This window comes from Schistocerca serialis, chromosome 7 (assembly GCF_023864345.2).
Source record: "Schistocerca serialis cubense isolate TAMUIC-IGC-003099 chromosome 7, iqSchSeri2.2, whole genome shotgun sequence".
Taxonomy (NCBI): domain Eukaryota; kingdom Metazoa; phylum Arthropoda; class Insecta; order Orthoptera; family Acrididae; genus Schistocerca; species Schistocerca serialis.
Window position 1 is genome coordinate 367,023,955 of NC_064644.1, and position 18,106 is coordinate 367,042,060.

Consider the following 18,106-nt stretch of genomic DNA (forward strand, 5'->3'; position numbering starts at 1 on the left):
ATGCTAAGATACCTACAGCACCTTCGGTGAGAAGAAGGACAGGAAAAGAACGGTTCTGCCACTAGGAATCAGCCATGGGAGGAGAGTAGGCCAGCAGATAGAATATCCGGTCAAAAGTTTTTCAGAACCAACTGCTAGTCCTAGCTACGTAACAGAAAAATTATAATAAAAGTGTCAAGATGTTTTTAAAAAAATACAGTATTAGAGATACCTTGGACAGAACAGGAGGAGCTAGCGAGCATACAAAATCGTTTTTAGAGGTCTTATGGCGCCATGAACAGCCGTATGTTAACTCTGGTGTATAGTAAGTAAATATGAGCTGAGAGGGTCTCAATTAAGATGGATTCATAGGCTTATACTGATGCTGTTCCAATTGTTGCAACAGGTAGATGGGAGTGGTCTACATGAGCTACATCTGAATGGGATTGGTAAAGAAAAGTGCCTCTTGAATGAAGTGATATGTTTGGAGAAAATGACGTATACTGTTGCTAAAACTTTAAAAACGCTTTTATTGGATTATTGGTAAATAATATGTTTACACTACTTATCTTTTCCACTATTTTACTTACGAAATTCGTAACCTAATATCAAACATTTTCGAGACAGGAATATGCATTTCACCTTATTGAAGAGAAAAAACAAAGAATGTATTGAGACGAATTACACCTGAAGACAGACCCAGAGGGTCCGAAATGCATCGTGTACTGAATAAAACATGAAAAATTGTGACTGAAGGCGTTTTTTAATCCAAACCTCGAGTGAATCACACTTTCATTTTCTGCGATGAATCGTGGTTTCATTACCTGGTCTCAATGATCATATGCGCTTGATGTGATGATGTAAATCCTATTAAAGAAGTAAGTGACATTTTATTACATCTGTGTTGTCGGAAACACATCAGTTAACAGTCTGTTAAATCTTTTCCCAAACGTATTATTTCAGTTTGGTTGACCGAAATTAGAACTTTCAATAAAAAATTTATCAACAGCTCAAGGTGGTAATCATTGCATTACTCAAATACTTTCAAAGGCAAAAATAAATAAGAAAGACGCACTATGAAGGTGTCATCGGTATGGGACGAAAATCGGTATATGTGATGTATATGTACAGACAAACAAATAATTAAAAGTTCACGATTTATTCAGCAAAAAGAGATTTAGAAATCAAGTATGTCAAAAACGCCTTGGTCCACCTCTGGCCCTTATCCAAGAAGTTATTCGGTTTGGAATTCATTGACAGACTTCCTGGATATCCTCGTGATGGATATCGGACCCAATTCTGTCCGCTTGGCGTATTAGATCGTCAAAACCCAGAGCTGGTGGCTGGGCCTCGCCCATAACGCTTGAAACCGTCAACAGGGGAGAGATCCGGATACCTTACCGGGGAAGGTAAGGCTCGGCAAGCACGAAGGCAAGCAGTGCAAACTCTCGCCGTTTGAGGGCGGGTACTCCTTGCTGAAATATAATCTCATGTTGGCTTTCCATGAGGGGCGAACAAAAGAGGGGTAGAATATCGTCGACGTACCGCTGTACTCTGTGCCTCGGATGACGACTAAAGGACTACTGCTATGAAATGAAATGGTACTCCATACTATCATTCCTGGTTGTTGTGCCATATGGCGGGCAACAGGTTGGTATCGCACCAATGTCCGAGGCCCCTCCAAACTCATCTTCACTTGTTATCGGGGTTCAGTTCGAAGACAGTTCTACTCCATTCAGTATGATAAAAGGTTGAATGGGCCCGGCACCATCGCAAACGGGCTTCTTTGGTTACAGAGGTGAATGGTAGTGTGTGCATGTTGCGCCGTGAGGTCAGTCCCCTGTCTGTGAACCACCTATTAATAGTTCTTGGGGTCACTGAAGCACCAGATGCATGTCGAATCGATATTAATGATGAATCCGGTGCTCTGAGGGCCTCTATGACGATTGCTCGGTCCTCACGTTCTGTCGTCTTTGTAGGTCGACAGCTTCCTTCTTGACGCCATTTATTCCAGCCGTCCTCTCTCTCACCGGCTTACATCTGCGTACATTGCTCACGCGACTGCATGGGAGGCAGAGTTACTGACCAACTTAGTTCACTGAATGAAATTCGCAGAGAATTTCAGCCCTGGTTTCGTCTCCTGTTGACTATCCCCTCGCCAGCTTATGTGTAAATTGCGCTGTAGCGTCACACATTCCTATCGGCAGCCTAAGTTTACAGTTTTCAATTCTCCATCGATACATGCGTGAATAACAATTTGTACCATATTTGCAAAGCTCCTTCTTGGTGTGTTGTTTTCCCTGTCTTAGACTGTATCTATGGTCTGTGGGGCAACACCTCCTGAAAATGTTCTTAAAAATCTCATATACTGGATGCCATTTCGGTCAGTAATTTTAGAAACTCAGGAGGAACATTTTCTTGCCTTACACGTTATCATCATCATCATCATCATCATCACCACCACCACTTCAAACATTAGGTCTTTACGTCTTCCTTTTACCTGTTACATCTGCCAACGGTTCCTCGGTCTTCTTTGACCTATGATAGCAACTAGCTTAAATCTTCTTATCTGGAGAGATAATCTTTCTCCACTCATTCTTTAGAGAATTTCATACCAGTGTCTCCTATTTTCTTGGATTTTATTGAGGATATGAAATACACTCAGTAATTTCCTAATGTTCGAATTCCGAGATGTGTCGGCTCTTGTGCATCCCTTTACTGCTCTTAGAGACCTCATCCCCGTTTACTCGTAACTCACCATTGACTTCGTAAACAAGCATTGGAACTGTTATTGTTTTATAAAATTTTAATTTTGTTTCTTTTCTCGTTTTTTATTTTAAATGTCTGTTTATTGTTCACATCTATTCCTAAACTTTGCTAATTACTGTTGATCACTATTTTCCTCCGTGCAGATTATTTCCCTTTGAAAGTCATTAATTTGTATTCTTTTTGAAAACTTCAAATGGTCCTTTTCACAAATCTTACCTAATAAATGTATCCCTCGTTGTAGGTCATCGTCATTATCATCCAGCAATGTGACGTCATCTGCATATAAAAGAGAATTCAGGTGGGAATCATTGTTAATATTAAATCCCGCGTTAAAAATCTCCTTCCATTTACGACGTACGCCATCTAAATAAATGTGAAAAAGTGTGGGTGAAGCCCTGCACCCTCGTGCAACTCCTTCTTTTGTGGCTACAGGCTGTGCTATAGTACTAACTATATCTAAAATTACAGATAGTGTTTGTACAGACTTTCCAAAACGTTTATTGGGTCTTTCTCTCATAATTCCCCAAAGTGTATTTCTGCACTATCGAGCACCTTACTAAAATCAATAAATGTTAAATACTCTCTGTGGTATTCGATTAACTGTTCATTTTGCCCCTCCGAAATCCCTGCTGTTCTTCGCCAAATAAACTCTCACGTATAACTTTAAAGCTCTTGTTCACTATTCTTGCATGAACTTTGCATGCGGGATCAAGTAAGGTGATTCCTTTATTGTTCTCGCAAATGTGGCAGTCTCCTCTTTTATATAGTGATATGACATTTTCTTTATAAACAAGCTTGTGGAATAGCTTCTTTTCTCCAGTAAATGTAGGAACCTACTTTTAGTAGGGTACCTCCATATGTCAGCAGTTCAGCGTTTATACCATCCATACCAGTCGCTTTTTTTGTGGAGTTGACGGCTTCTCTTAATTCATGCATAAATATGTCGTTTGCAAATCTTAGTTCTATTTCAGCATTTATATTCTCTGTTTACCATGTTTCTTCATAACACAAGCTAATGTTCTATCCATCCTGCTTGTTTTATATTATTTATTTGAGCAACTTCTTTTTCTGTTTGACATAGTGTATCCATTACTTTATGAACTATCATTTCCCTTCCGTGAATATCGCGTTGTATTACGGTTATAAACCTATCCCAACATTCTTTACGAGCTCGTTTCACTGTTCGATTTGCTGCATTCCTCTCTTGTTTGTAAATCTGATGATTCTCCTATGTTGGTTCATTAATATATTTAAGATAAACATTTTGTATTTTCCTCATAAGTTTATCCGATTCTCGTGTCCAAATTTTAACCTTTTCTTCCATCTTATCTTTTCCTTTTTTCCTATTGCTTCTTCAGCAGCTTTCTTGAATGCAGTTTCTATATTTTTTCATTCGTTCTCTATTTCGTCCGCTTCTCGTTTCTTCTCTAGTCACTGATTAAGTCTCCTCTATACATATCTCGTATGCTCATTTAGTAGAAAAACTATGTTTGTTCCTTTCTTCAACTATTGTTATCTGAACTTACTGTTTCTTCTCCATTTCGTTTACTGGTCTATGTGAGATATCACACGGAAATGGTCAGAGTCTGCGTCATATCCTCTGTACATTATTATGTTCCTTACTTACCTTTTTGTGTTAATAACAATAAAATGAATTAGAATGCATCGCATCCCTCATAGGTACAGTTTCTACAAGTGTATAAAGTGAAATGTCGGAATGTTTGCCTCAATAAACTGGACACTAATCCGTTGGGCACTACCGCGACGAGAGGCGGCCAAAGTCGGTGCCAGCCCGACGAGGGAGGCGCCATCTTTTGTCCCCGGCCGTGATGAGGCGGCGGCGCAGTCTTCCAGAACACTGCCGCGCCCGCCGCGACACCCCGCCTGACAAAAGAGGTCCTGCCGCCTCCGTATCGCATTTCATTACGGCCGGCAGGGCCTTAATTAAATCTGCGACGCCCCCGCCGTCCGCCCCCCGCCGCCCGGTGCCGTCGCCCGGCTGCACGCGCCGCCGCCTCCGGCCCGCGACTCTGGCGGCGCGTCAAGAACCCTGCTGCTTTGCAAATGAGAAAGGTACCTATTTACAAGCTGGAGCGGCGAAAATACAACAGCGACCGCGCGTACTTAAAAATCTCTCACCCAACATAACAAACACATCTACGAAATGATCCTCTGCTGGTCCCGCAAAAAGGTGAGTGTACTCTGGGATCATTTGGCGTGGAACAGCACCTCGAATGGACGTGCCTTAGTACAGTGAACACCTGTTTTATTCCATGAAAAGAAACCTTCTTCACTGCAGGAACATCTTCTAATGAAATGAACCAGTGTGATATTTTTAAAAAATTGCGTCGAACATATTCTTGTGAGTGGGGCCAACGATTCTTTAAGAAATGCACGAGTATATCATAAGATACGTATCTTGTAATCACCCAACAAAAAAAAATTATAATTATGTATAGCATTAACATTTAGCGTAACCTCCCAATAAAAAAAAATTATATAGCATTCACATTTAGCATAACCTGCCAACAGATAAATTCCGTAACCTACCAATAATATAAATGTGCCTAATCTCTCAACAGAATTGTGGCTCACTTATAACCTTTCAATAATTGACCGTGAATTTAAACTGGTAAATTTTGGACGTCAGCAGTTCTGCGTCATGGCCCTGAAAATTCATTCTGAATAAATTGAAAAATCTTACCTCAGTGAAGTCGCCGGATAACGCGTATATATCTGCTCCTATAAGAAGTTATTCTGGTACAGCTCAGTGCAATGCTGGCCGATACCTTGGTCATCTATAAAAAGAAATAGACTTTTCTTCACAATAATCGGGATGACCATGGATTGGAGAAATTAGTAAAATCTTAAAATTGAGATGAATGATAGTCAAAAGTTAACTTTTATAAGAAAGATTACTGTCAAGAGATTTTTTTAAAAAATTTACATGCGACTTGATTTAACAATAGTATATACGCGCGAGGCTGCTTTTACCTTGTACTACATCGCTCAGGCTTCGCCATCGCTCACCACGACCGACCCAGCCAACACGATACACCAGATTGCTCGCTAGCAACAACTTACTCCTACTGTTACACAGGTCCTACTGCTGACAACGATGCTCTCTGGTCTGAGATTCTCTTATATCTTACATATCGCAGGCAGCGCATGAGCAATCCATCGAAATTACATCTGCTCGAGTGCACTAGCAACAAATCCCTTAATCACGGACCTCCTACAAGCTCAAAGGTATTCTCGATAGTAATGCATGTTTGAGACAGTGCCTTGATAGATTTAGAACACAATGTAAACAGTCTCCAAGAGAAAACTCGATTCGATCTTCTGCTTTGTGCGAGAGCATAATCGGGACCGAAGAAGACCAATGTCTAGTGCAAACAATATGAATGTATGGTAATATTTCCGTGAGACCATATTGTATTAAGACTGGCACCATAAGGCATTATAGGTAAATTAACCCACATACTGAATGTTCCTTTTGCTATTTTATTATCCAGTAGCCTGCTGATAACTGCCGCTTTGCTTAATTTACCAACTAATTATATGATTCGTCTATGCACTTGATGCAGACTGTATCTAGTAATCAAGAAGGAAAAGCTAGAATTAAAGCTGTGGTATTGTCCAGAGATCACGATGTATCATCAAAGAGAGCAATGCACGTCGACACTCTAGAAGTAAGCGAGGTTTGCCGCAATCTGCAATGACGAATGGGAGAGGCTAAATAGGACATGCCCTCTCTCAACACGGCAGTGCACTCGCACAGAGGTCAAAAGTAGAACCGAGCGTGAAGGCACTGTGCCGGCGATCGTGCCCTCAGCTGAAGGAATCAACATTATCGAGTAGGACTAAAGAGTTATTCAATTCTCAGTTGGATATGTACTTTTGCAAATGTATGAATGTGGCACTTAAAGAGGAGGGTTTGTTAATTGCTGCATCGAATGATGCTTTAATGGTCAATGACAGTTTTAAGTTATCAAGCACACCTGTGGCAAAGTATTGCATCAAATTAAGTTAATCGTTTTATTATTCATGGAATGAAGTGAACTAATATACCGTATGTTGTAACTACGATGAAGTATCTCGCACAGCAGTCAAAGAACCCATATTTTGAACTGACCCCTGTAATTTCCCTGTGGTCATAATAGAAGACAATGAACGAAATGCTAGGGTTCAAAAAGTAATAAGACATTGATGTTTTCTTTCGCCTTTACTGTTCAATCTATATATTGTTGGAAATTACAGGAAGGCTCAGGGTTGGGATTAATAATCTGTGTGGAAGGTTATCATTGACGAACTACGTTGGCGACATTGCTATCCACCATGAAAGTGAGGAAGCATTTTAGTACTTCATCAATGGCAGAAACAGTCTAATGATCACACATTATGGACTGAAAGAAGGTGAAAGACGAAAAGTAGCACACCTGGAATTAAAGATACACTAAACATCTAAACTGTGAACAACGTAATAGACGAAGGAATTCTGCTTGCTTTGATCAGCAACAAAACATAACGGACGAAACGAGGAGGACATAACACGCGGACTAGTTATTTAAAGAGGGCATTTCTTCTTAAAAGAAGTCTGCTACATCAAACACAGGCTTCAGTTTATGAGAGGAATTTCCGAGAATGTAGATTTTGAGTAGAGCGTTGTATGGAAGTGATTTATGTGGTACAGGAAAACCAAAAACTAAGAGAAACGTAATGTAGTGATGTGGTGTTATAGAAGAATTTTACATGTTTGATGGGCCCATAAGATAAGAAATAAGGCGTTTTTCCGCCAATTCGGTGATGGAACATATGTCAAACATTGTAAAGTGCGATATGACATGTTTTAAGACATTAAGGAATAACGTCAGTGGTACTACAGGGAGTGGGCGGATGGTAAAAACTGGAGTGCAAGACAGGTATTAGACCATATCTAAAAATGATCGAGCACACGGTATGCGAGTGCTACACTAAGATGAAGAATTTGGTACAGCAGAGAAAGAAGCGATGGGCAGCGTCAGACCAACCACGAAAATGATGACCAAATTATTTCCTTACATTCATGTAAACTGTAGTAGTCAGCCAACCTGTTGCACAGAATAAAAAAAAAAAAAAAAAAAAAACACATTAAACAGGTTTCGTTTGTTCTAAGATTATCTTCATCAGTATGCCGTTTAGTCTGATGCATCTTGCGCTATGTATATGCCCGTTTTACCAGGCTACAGCTTTTAACTTGTGCCGCCACTTGAAATCATGGTTTCATCATTCTGTGATAACTGTCGGTCTTTATTATGATTTTTATTCTTGACTCATGGAACACAAATATGTCATTTGACGAAGACGTTCCTGATATTTTAAAGTTATTATCTATTTCATGTACCTTTTACCGTTCTGATGAAGATAGTCATAGAACTATCGAATCATGCTTAATGTATTTTTAAAAGAATTATGTGCAACCAGTTGGCTGACTATTACATTTTGTCTAATTGCATATACGGTTACTTAGCTCACAGCGCAAAATGTTTAAAATATTCTTACATTTAGTATTGTGTTTTTCAGACAATTCGGCAAACAAATACAAGGCTGGTGTAGTGAACTATCGATGCTTCTTTGTTTGCCCCGAAACAAACACAAATAACATATGGCGTCGAGAAAGACAGGATCAGATACATGTCCCTTCGAGTGCCAGTGGTTTCTTTCTTTCAAACTAACAGTCGGGGCAGAGACTGTGCTACGCCATTGTACGATAGTTTAAAATGTGGTGCTGTTTTTAGAAGTGATTATGTTAGGGAAATCATTAACAGGGAAGCTAGGTGTGTGTGAAGTTACCTAACCTAAATTTGAGATTGAACTATTGCTCTGATGATTGATTTCAAAAAGAAGTCACTGGGACGATGTGTATTTTTGATATAATTGTATTAATTTTAGGCTCATTTTTTATTGTTATTTACGACAAAAATTAGTTTTAGGCATTATGAGTTCCCATAAGTATCGAGACGTGGAACGTATCTAGAGAAATGCTGAAATTGCTTTCAAATACACTCTAAGAGAATAAAATTACGTACCATGAAGAAATTATCCGAATAAGACGGAAATCGGTACATGTGACGTACGTATACATACAAACATATTATTATAGTTTCAGAAACATTGGATTATTTATTGAAAGGAAGAGCTTCATGGATTCAGCAAGTCAACAACTTGTTGGTCCACTTGTGGCCACTATGCATGCAGTCATTCGGCATCGCATTGATTGATAGTGTCGTTAGATGTCCTCCTGAGGGATATCCTGCCAAATCCTCACCAGTTCGCGTGTTACATCGTCAACACCCCTAACTAGTTAGAGGACCCTGCCCATATTGCTCCGTAAGTTGTCAGTTGACGACAGGTCAGGCTACCTTCCAGGCTAAGGTACGGTTTGGTAAGCACGAAAATGAACAGTAGCTAGTCTAGGGTTAGGACTGGGTCCGCAGCTCGTGGTCGTGTGGTAGCGTTCTCGCCTCACGCGCCCGGTTTCCCGGGTTCGATTCCCGGCGGGATCAGGGATTTTCTCAGCCTCGTGATGACTGGGTGTTGTGTGATGTCCTTAGGTTAGTTAGGTTTAAGTAGTTTTAAGTTCTAGGGGACTGATGACCATAGATGTTAAGTCCCATAGTGCTCAGAGCCATTTGAACCATTTTTGTTAGGACGCGCATTTTCCTGATGAAATATAAGCCCAGGACTGCTTTCCGCGAAGGGCAACAAAACGGGGCGCAATACTGTATATGGTCCACGTACTGCTGTGCTGTGCGGGTGCAGCCTATGACTAAAGGGATCGTAACATTTCACATGATCTTACGGAGACTGTTGTGTTAACTGCATAAGTTACTGGACTTTGATCTTGTAAACATCTAATGAGTATGCTTTTCTGCACTACCACGTTGTAGTGCATCAGGGGATGGTCTCGAACAGCGTGCTTTTTCCCAACAACAACGACGTAGGGAAGTCTGCGTAGGACGAGTCACACATTCCGCTTCTTACGGCTATCACATTTTGCTTCAGCACCCGTCTTCGAAGCAATAATCGAAGCAGAAAGTTTCCTGTTCTTCCACAAACAAGTTTCTGTATGTTTACCCATGTGATTGGCGGTCCGTGGGACTTAGGATATTTAGTCAATGTATTGAAATGAAACACATGCAGCTGTTCTTTAGATGTTATTTTACTATAGTGCAACTTGTTTTGGTGGCTCAATACGCCGCTTTCAGGCCGTAACGCTGATGCTAAGGAACTGAACCTCCTATCGTATACTCGATCCCATCTGTGGCCAGCATCTGTGAACTGGCTTCCGTAGAATACTGTAACAGCGACGTTGTGTCTGCAACGATTGACTACCAACTAATTTGGTAGGCAAACAGATCATTTATGAGGCTACTTTACGACCTTATATATAGAAGCGAGCACTAATTTAGATTAATGTGTTTCCCTTTTCAGTTTATCTATGAAGCATACTCTCACGCCTTGTCATCTGTTGAAGTACTATTTCATACCGATGTATATTCGCTGTCGTTTGTTGTGATTTGAACAGTCAGCGGCCGCTGTAGATGCCATACAGATGACAGACTCTTTACAAGCAGCAGATCGATTGCCTGTTAATTTTATGAGCTTCTAAGTAGAAGACCCAGTTGAAGGGATAGCGTCTTTATTAATAAACCCAAGCTAGGTCCCGGGATCGACCATAGCACTGCTTAATTTTAAATAAAAATTATCAGCAACAGCGGCGAAAGATTTCCGGCATCAGAAATCACACTCGTCACCTTGTCAAACAGGGTGGAGTAACAAACAGAGGCCCACGATAATCTCTTGCCCTTGAGATGAGAAAGTGCCTCTAAAAGGCGCAAGAATCAGCAATGGAATATGGGATGAGGCAGCAGAATGCAATGGAAACTAAAGCAATAAACGCAGAACACAGTTAAGGTGCACCCACAGGACATAATGTCTGTTATTGGTAAGGTATCATAGTGATCATCCTACTGGCAAAAGATTCAGAAGTAGTCTCCCGTTCGGATATCCGGGAGTGATCTGCCATTTTGGAGGGAGGGGGCGGGGGGAAGGGGGAGGGTGACCATGACAGATAGATGGAATGACCAACGACAGGTCCATGTTGTTCGAGTCAGAGAGGGGAATATAAAATTTTAAGGTGGCGGCGAAGCTAGAAGATGAGAAAAGGAAAACGTAAAGACCCAATGCAGATATACAGGAGTTATTGGAATATACTTGAAAAACGCATAAAGACACAGGAAGATTCTAAACAGACTACATCGTCGTCTGACAGTGATTTTGAAATCAGTTATTGGATAAAAGATGAGGACTTATGTTCAGCAGAACACTAAATATTATCAACAGATGCGGAAAATGTGTGAATAGGATACGCTAGGTACCATTCAAATGGTGCCCAAGAAGGCCAAATAGCGGTATGTTTTCTAGAAGTTTTTTTGACTTTTATACCTCTTAGAGAATTCACAATCCGAATTTGCAAAGTCTCATTAAGTTTTCTGGCAGGAAATGGTTCAAAAATGGTAGAACTGCGCAAAAACGGACTGATCTTCGCTTAAAATAGAAATAGTTTTGAAAAATTTAATCTTCGGAAAATTGCATAAGCTGTTAATAGCTCCATTATTACAGGATCATACACGACATGTTTCGAGATGATTCAGTCCCAGTCTCAGATGTATACTTCTACGTAAAATGTAATGAAAATTAGAAAGTGCATTAATAGTAAAGAAAAAAGACACTTAATGCAGATACATAAAGGAACGTATGTTCACATACCTAATTTGATATTGTGACATTAAATATAAACAGCCTCCCAAAGTTTGGATGGCGTTCGAATTGTCAGAAAAGTTTAAATCGGATGGTTACAAAATTAAACATCCAAATTTCCAGTAGGTAGTAAGCGCTGGCAGTGAGCATGGGCAGTGGGTGCCACGAGTATGGACCTAAAAAGGAGTTCAGGTGAGACCCCGAAAGAAAACCATACAGAAAGGTGATATAGTTGAAAGACTTCTAGGTGAATGGCAAGTTTTCAGGGTCAATTGTATCAAATATTCCGTCTAAGATGGAACGTCAATGAATGGAACATGTCATGTTAACGTAAACAGATGTGTTGCTATGCATTTTGTTGTATAACGTGTTTTTTATGGCTCAAAAATCATCTGAGAGCGGTATGTACACGGACATGGCCATGTGCACAAATTGGTTTTTAATTGCAAATATCTTATTTCTGACAAAACTTTGTATAATTTGCTACATTTTATCCACTAACATTATAAATTGGGTTGAGGTTTCAACGCACTATGAGCACATTTTTGTAATCAAAATTTGGAAGGCCGAAGATGACAGCAAAATCTGTCGGAATTGGCTGTTGAAAATAAAGAAATATTTATGCGATACTGTCTTTTGAATGTTTTTCACTAAGTAAAACAGATCGCTCCACTCATTTCTCAACATGAAAAAAATTCGGTCTTTATGAACCTGCGTTTGGACTGAAAAATATAAAGTCTCACCATTGATGAAAATTCAACAAACGACAGGAGAAGCCGCGTGGTGGAGACGTGACAATATATGAAGTAGTAAGGACAAGGCACGGAGCAGCCCTGTTAACGTAGTTTAAATAGAACTTCCGGCGCACAGAGTGCGCGAGATTAGCGCCCAACCAGAAATACGGTAGTATTCCGCTACAGTGTGCAAAAATGGAGACACGAGAAACATGATTACGCACCAACCGAAGACTGAGAACCACTACAAGTAAATCAAAGAAGAAAAGCACGTTGAGTAATACCACAAGTACGTTAGGGGAATTTACAAGAACTTGCCGTGATAACATTAGTATTACAAAAAGAGTTACGCAGCCAGCTTCGCCGAAAATTGGGTCCAATCCGAGCTATGAGCGAATACCAATAAAAAGTCCCATTTTTTCTTGTTTATTTCCATTTTTACTCATTTTGGGGCCAAGAGTTTGGTGGGACTTGCAGAATTCGGATTCAGTGCCCTATAAAACGTATATATTCCTTCTCATAAAGTGTATTAATAGCAAAGAAAAATGGTTAAAGGAGAGAGGTAAGGGAAAATATACGCACATACCTAATTTGACATTGGGACATTAAGTGTAAATGACCTCCCAACGTTCGGAGTACGTTCGAATAGTCAGAAAAGTTTAAATTGGATGGTCACAAAATGGAACATCCTGAGCACCGAATCCAAATTCTTTTAGTCCCAGCAAAGTTTCGACCCGGAAATAAGTAAACAACAGGAAAAAAACACGAAAGAATGGGACTTTGTTTGGGTTTTTGCTCATAACTCGGAAAGGACAAAATTTTCAGTGTCGCTGGCTGCGTAATCCTTATTATATTAATAATTTTGACACTGCAAGTTCTTCTATGGTAAATTCCCCCAACATACTTATGGTATTACTCAGTGTTTTTTTTTCTTCTTTTACTTCTTTCCACGAAGAATAGCCATTTGACTGGGCTACACGTTGAGAAGCTTGGGCTACTGTAAACAGTCCGGTGATTGAATTGCTCTCATCAGATTCAGCATCAACCCAATGGTGGCAACGATACTTCAGTTATACACACTAATGTCGCAAGCACAAGATGAAAAGGAAAAAGTGTATGGGGTTACTAAATGGGTAATTAACTATGTAGAGGTAGCCAACACTAACAGTTGTGGAAATTATAATGCAGCTCTAGGGAAGAACTACACTCCTGGAAATTGAAATAAGAACACCGTGAATTCATTGTCCCAGGAAGGGGAAACTTTATTGACACATTCCTGGGGTCAGATACATCACATGATCACACTGACAGAACCACAGGCACATAGACACAGGCAACAGAGCATGCACAATGTCGGCACTAGTACAGTGTATATCCACCTTTCGCAGCAATGCAGGCTGCTATTCTCCCATGGAGACGATCGTAGAGATGCTGGATGTAGTCCTGTGGAACGGCTTGCCATGCCATTTCCACCTGGCGCCTCAGTTGGACCAGCGTTCGTGCTGGACGTGCAGACCGCGTGAGACGACACTTCGTCCAGTCCCAAACATGCTCAATGGGGGACAGATCCGGAGATCTTGCTGGCCAGGGTAGTTGACTTACACCTTCTAGAGCACGTTGGGTGGCACGGGATACATGCGGACGTGCATTGTCCTGTTGGAACAGCAAGTTCCCTTGCCGGTCTAGGAATGGTAGAACGATGGGTTCGATGACGGTTTGGATGTACCGTGCACTATTCACTGTCCCCTCGACGATCACTAGTGGTGTACGGCCAGTGTAGGAGATCGCTCCCCACACCATGATGCCGGGTGTTGGCCCTGTGTGCCTCGGTCGTATGCAGTCCTGATTGTGGCGCTCACCTGCACGGCGCCAAACACGCATACGACCATCATTGGCACCAAGGCAGAAGCGACTCTCATCGCTGAAGACGACACGTCTCCATTCGTCCCTCCATTCACGCCTGTCGCGACACCACTGGAGGCGGGCTGCACGATGTTGGGGCGTGAGCGGAAGACGGCCTAACGGTGTGCGGGACCGTAGCCCAGCTTCATGCAGACGGTTGCGAATGGTCCTCGCCGATACCCCAGGAGCAACAGTGTCCCTAATTTGCTGAGAATTCGCGGTGCGGTCCCCTACGGCACTGCGTACGATCCTACGGTCTTGGCGTGCATCCGTGCGTCGCTGCGGTCCGGTCCCAGGTCGACGGGCACGTGCACCTTCCGCCGACCACTGGCGACAACATCGTTGTACTGTGGAGACCTCACACCCCACGTGTTGAGCAATTCGTCGGTACGTCCACCCGGCCTCCCGCATGCCCACTATACGCCCTCGCTCAAAGTCCGTCAGCTGCACATACGGTTCACGTCCACGCTGTCGCGGCATGCTACCAGTGTTAAAGACGGCGATGGAGCTCCGTATGCCACGGCAAACTGGCTGACACTGACGGCGGCGGTGCACAAATGCTGCGCAGCTAGCGCCATTCGACGGCCAACACCGCGGTTCCTGGTGTGTCTGCTGTGCCGTGCGTGTGATCATTGCTTGTACAGCCCTCTCGCAGTGTCCGGAGCAAGTATGGTGGGTCTGACACACCGGTGTCAATGTGTTCTTTTTTCCATTTCCAGGAGTGTAGAAGAATGGGTTAAGGAAGGATATGGACTTGGCACTGGGAACGCGAGTGAAGAAAGGTCAATACAGCTCTGCAAAAATCCAGCTGATAATAGCGAACACACTGTTCAAGAAACCTAAGACACGAAAATAAACTTTGAAAAGGGCAGAAAACACGGGAACATTCTAAGTGGATCACATAATGGCGTGACAGAGATTTCGAAGTCCGATACTTAAATGTAAGGCGTACCCAGTTGCAGGCATATACTCACATAATAATTTTGTGATAATGGAATGTAGACTCAGGACTGAGCGAATCATCTAGAAGATTCAGTGAGGAAGGAAGTGTGATACTGAAAGGTTGAGGAATGATGAGACGTGTTTTAAGTTCACTAATGACGTGGATACTACGATAAGGAATAACAGTTGCGGTGAAATATGGTACAGGGCCAGAGTCAGGTGTTGCTTGGGAAGTGGAAGGATCGGGCAATGGGAAATTGACCATCGTTCGTAGCACTGACGCAGTCTATCAGATTTCTTAGTGCTGTGGTAAACTGACCAACAAGATAACAATGTTAACAAACCAGTAACAAAAAGAACAGCTGCTTCAACACGGCAGAACTACCTCATTCAACAGTAACACGTCGGGAGACAGTATTCAAACCCCGACGTCACCACTAGCCTGGACACCCTGCGTCACACCCTGGTCAGAACAAATATACAGACATATCACGAAACTCATAACAAATGCGAATACATGGACCAACTCACCCTGTTAACATGACAAACGATTTAGAAAGGTAATAAATGAGTCGCCGGCAGATCAAATGGTACCTCTTTTAAATACCCAGTATTAACATGGCGACGAAGAACGAAACAGAAAACACCTATGTTGATAGAACCCTGTACAGCAGAATTAAAATGATTAGGGGGTACCAAATTTGCAATAAAATTCGCCACCCCACAGTTCAATGAATGGACAATATTGGTTCAGTAACGTTCGAGACGGTTCCAAATATACAGCAACTTCTTAATGCAGACAGAATTTGCTAACCAACAATTTCATTCCTGTTCACAGAAAGTAGCTGAGTAACCACAATTTAAATCAGTTCAGAATCAAGCGCACACAGTACAGACTTTTGCCAGAAGTCTTATTGGGGCTAGCTGACTCAAATGTGTGTTGTGGCCATACTCCCAAGGCCGACAGTTCCCTCCATGACCTGCTCCCTATATGACTTTCTGGCTATGCTCGGCTGATTCGAAGCTGTTCACGTGATGTATTCTTAGTACCTGTGTAAACGGCTGTGCTCAAATACCAACTCAGGCTGCGTGTCGATTCCCCAGATGGGAAACCTCATTCCTCGGCTGCTAAAAGCGGCCTCGTACTGCTCCATTCTGTCAACTACAATCTGCCCTCTCATTCCACACTCCCAACGTGCTCACACAATATGGGCAGTGAATCGAAGACTCTATCGGACAAAGAGATTTAGACGATGCAGACCGCCCTCTTCAAGAGAGCTTGTCCTACCACAGGATGATCCCTTCCTCATTCCCTCCCATGCTAAGAGACATCAGCGCGCGCCATGCTCACTCTCGGTTGTAGAATCTGTAGAACCCAGGGGCATGCTGCGTCTTATCGATCGGTATGACACAGCTCAGCATTCTCTGCTTAACTCAAACCCACAGGGTGAGTTTTAGAAGTTACTATATAGGCCACTTCTAATTAGGACCACCGGACTTAAATTGATTCAGATACAGTCTGTGAGATCAGGAAAGTAACTGGTGACAGCACCTTGAGCAAGTGACATGACTCTGTAATGCCCGGCTACAATATCCTAGACATCTCCATATCAGGCTGAAAATGAAAGCCTAAGTCCCTAATGAATACGACGTTCCCAACTTTAAAATTCCCATGCGCACTGGCCTCGTACCACGCTGCTTTTCCCCAGTGAGCACTCCTATGTTTAATTTGGTCCTTCTCCATTATTTACCGACCACAGATTCGGCAGTTGTGATATTAATAAATAAGAAAACATTAAGGGCAGCTGGAGCTGTCTTATGAGCTCCGTGATTAGCAGTGTAGAATGCTACATTCAACCACAGCCAAGAGAGATTCCGTTTGGTCTGGGCGTTGGCATGGAAGATGACCAGAGCTGGCTTTGAGTTGCGATTAACACTGTCAGTAGAGGACGAGTGAGTATAATACTGTCTGGAGACTTGTATGAGCTATGCTGTATCGGAAACATAGTTTGCTGAACTCCTTTAACATAAGAGCCAGATAATTATCAGTCACTACTACCTTGGCCGGACGGAGTGGCCGAACGGTTCTAGGCGCTACAGTCTGGAACCGCACGATCGCTACGGTCGCAGGTTCGAATCCTGCCTCGGACATGGACGTGTGTGACGTCCTTAGGGTAGTTAGGTTTAAGTAGTTCTAAGTTCTAGGAGACTGATGACCTCAGAAGTTAAGTCCCATAGTGCTCACAGCCCTTTGAACCATTTTTGAACTACTACCTTCCGAACAGTAACTTTTGCAGTTATCTCGCCACTGGGCATTAATGAGATACAACGCGAAAAGGTTCCTTGAGTATGTGGCTCTGAGCAATATGGGACTCAACATCTTAGGTCATAACTCCCCTAGAACTACTTAAACCTAACTAACCTAAGGATATCACACACACACATGCCCGAGGCATGATTCGAACCTGCGACTGTAGCAGACTCGCGGTTCCGGACTGCAGCGGCAGAACCGCACGGCCACCGCGGCCGGCTCCTTGAGTATGTCTTAGTGGTCCGACATAATCAATGAATAGGCACTCTAATAGATATTCAGCACAGGTGGACTTCAGAAGACTGCTAGGATTGCGTTTGACGGGATTAGCCGAGCGGTCTAAGGTGCTGCAGTCATGGACTGTGCGGCTGGTCCCGGCGGAGGATCGAGTCCTCCCCCGGGCATGGTTCAAATGGCTCTGAGCACTATGGGACTTAACTTCTGAGGTCACCAGTCCCCTAGAGCTTAGAACTACTTAAACCTAACTTACCTAAGGACATCACACACATCCATGCCCGAGGCAGGATTCGAACCTCCGACCGTAGCGGTCGTGTGGTTCCAGACTGTAGCGACTAGAACCGCTCGGCCACCTCGGCCGGCCTCGGGCATGGGTGTGTGTGTTTCTCCTTAGGATAATTTAGGTTAAGTAGTGTGTAAGCTAAGGGAC